Raw genomic sequence first — 3,235 nt, forward strand, 5'->3', positions numbered from 1 at the left:
TGGTAACACCAGTGGCATATTGGCATCATCGTTATGCCATTTTCACAACTTGAACATAAATGTAGCACATTGCAAATGCACATGGTTAATGCGACAGCTCAAATAATTGTTCCAAACAGATTACAAGCACAAATATAAAATTTAGGAAGAAAACAATGCAAGCAAATACAATATGACAATGTAGAAAAAGAAGTAACAGGCAGTAATACAAATGAGGTATGCTTGCATCCATCTCATTTCATTTCAGGAAGTTACAGTAATATGTGCACCTGCACTCTTAAGGCAGCGTTTCTTGACAGAATGCATGGCAGTAATAAAAAGGCTTGGCAGTAGAAAAATGGACAATGTCTTGCGGTGCATTTGATACCAGAGCCTCGTCAAGTTGGCAATACCCTTGCAGAAAATCAAATGCTTCAAGCCTTCAACTTTCCCACCACTGCTCTCCATATTGCCTCATCAACTGAAAAATGGTTTGCTGCATTGTTAGTACGAACAGGCTGTGGGATGACAGCCAGAATTTTGTCATGGTCATACCAACAGAGATCTTGGTATGTTTTGGGCCAGAAGAAAATGTTAGTAAATCCCTTGCCCACCGCATTCATACAGTCCACATAGACCTCTTCCCCATCAACCTCCACAACCACCCCAGGATACGGCTTTCGCTCATACTGGACCAGAACCCACAGGCCCTTACACTCTTCTGGGGGTGGGACATCAAACATCTGATCCGACATTGGTCTCCTTGATTGCTTCCCCACAGTGTCTGTTGTTTCTGGGACTGCAACGACAAAATGGTTTGCTGTCCAGTGTTCTTTGGTCATGTCCTGTCTTGTTGTCGTCCACATAATCACCAGTGGATTGTTGGGTGTGGCTGAGATACCCTGGTCATCATGCTGACATCCAGGAGTGATTTTGAAGGCGCTGTGAAGTCGTGGTAGAATCAGTCTATGAAGATCAAACCGGACAATCGGATTGCCAATTTGAGGGTGGACTGAGAAAACTGGACTTTTAAAAATGCTGGACACTGCACACACTTGCCAAATGCCCATGTACACCCTGGCTTTCGTTATCTTCATCACTTCTGCCTCGTATGCAGAGCGAATAATCTGATCAGTTATTCTTACATCTGGGATGTATACCGGGGAGTACATGTAGAATGAGTTGGTCACCTTGCGAGGGTCACTTGCTGCCAGGCCTCTGCTGAGGTTGTCTTTGTTCAGGTAGTATTCTTGATTTAAGGCAAGTTCATGAACGATGCGCATCCTCATCTCTGCAGCATGACTGTCGTCACCATATGCAAAAATGCTTGCACACCCAGGAAGGCAATCGCCATCTGCTCTCACCTTCACAGGAAGTCGTGATGGACTGGGCACATCAGAGGGGTATAGCTGCCTTGCTTTGAGGTCAACTGAAAACTTGCTTGTTTCCATTGACAGCTGTTTTGGCTTGTCTATGTCTGTGAGTGTAAGTTCAGAGCATTTTTGTTTCAACTCTTGAAAGGTATGGCATTTATTCAAGGCATCCAAATGTTCAGAAAACTCTTTTCTGTTGTAGGAGTTGTGTTGGAGGCATTGTCATCTGACTTCTTTTTAGCAGCAGTGTGACTTTTCTCCCTCATACTTCCATCTTCTGTCTTCCGTTTGAGACCTGTTGTGTGTTCTGAGCCCCAAGGTGTTAGGGCATACTTGCGAAGAATATGATCTGGACAAGGGGTATCAGTGCAAGTGCAACTTACATCCCCATATTTCACTACCATTGGGGCGACAAGAATTACTTGGTGGAGCTTCATAGTTCTTGGGACAGTTTTCAGAGTTTTGCTTTTGGTCTGTTTTTCAACAGCTTTGATGTCCTCCTCATTGATGACATATAGATTAACTGAAGTGTGTGTTCTTGCCAGCTGATCTACAAAGGTTTTGCTGTTCAGAATGTCTGCCCCGTGTAGTACCCTGTTGTCTGCAGCTCTCTTTACTACTGCACCTACACCATCTGGGATACCTTTGCCGTGTCCCGCCGCCAAAAAGTTCCATGTCCCCCCCTTAAATCCCATGTTGTAGATCTCAGTAGAAAATAAATAAAAGTTCATCTTTTGCCTGTACTGTGTGGTTGGTCCATCAATGCACACTTTAGCAGCTGCTTGTTGCATCTCCTCGACAGCAACATGGCTGGTGTACCATGCCTTTTCCTTCTGGAGAGCTGGGGCACCGTTTCTTTTCTGAAACACACACACACACACACACACACACACTCACTGAGTTCAGTCAAATCAATCTCTCTCTCTCTCTCTCTCCACCCCCCCTCCCTCTCTCTCTCTAAAAGTAAAACATAACAGAATAAGCATAAGCACTGTTTATCCTGTACATTGCATATGTTTACATACTTTTTAGCATAATGTGTCATTTCTTGTTAGCATAATGTGTCATTTCTTGCTTTACTCTTTTTTTTTTTTAAATACAAAAAGAGTTATGCAGAAACAATTGACAGCAACATGATATAGATGTACACACAAATACAAGAATGTTTCAGCTGAAACAAATAGCCGACAGCAATCCATGTACCAACCTGCAGGGCAAGCAGCACTTGAAACTTGGTGTCCGGGATGTCCTCCTGGGCCATGACGATGGCTGTGTGCATTTGTGCTGTCATGGAGTCGGAAGCATCTTCGTACTGCTTTGTCAGGATGCTGGCCATTTCTTGCTTCTGCTCCAGCATGCTCTTGCTGAGAAGGTGGTCATCACAGGTCTGGTGTCGAACAAGTGCAGACCTGTTGTAATTTAAATAAGTAAATGGTATATATGTGCTGTGGCAAACACACACACACACAAACACACATACACACACACATGTACATACACACACACACACACACACACACTGACACTCGCACATACTCTCACACATACACACACACAGTGACTCACACACACAACCTTCACAACAATCACACCTATATACAAACAATATCAAACATACATACACACACTCACACACACACACACTCACGCACACACTCACACACACACATATAGTGACACACACGCACTCACACACACACATAGTGACGCACACACACTCACACACATAGTGACACACACACACTCACACACTCATGCACGACCTTCACAACCACCACACCCTCCCTATTGTATAATAAAATAACAGACACACACAGACACAGACACACACACACACACACACACACTCAGACACACACACATTGTGACATGTAGAGCAAGTG

At 44.0% G+C, this 3,235-nt stretch overlaps 1 pseudogene; it reads right to left on the bottom strand.

The window, feature by feature from the left end:
• Positions 1-411: 411 nt before the first annotated feature.
• LOC143293806 (uncharacterized) lies at positions 412-2,243 on the bottom strand (annotated as a pseudogene).
• Between the last annotated feature and the right edge of the window lie 992 nt (positions 2,244-3,235).

The sequence above is a fragment of the Babylonia areolata genome, chromosome 19, assembly GCF_041734735.1.
Source record: "Babylonia areolata isolate BAREFJ2019XMU chromosome 19, ASM4173473v1, whole genome shotgun sequence".
NCBI classification, from domain to species: Eukaryota; Metazoa; Mollusca; class Gastropoda; order Neogastropoda; family Buccinidae; genus Babylonia; species Babylonia areolata.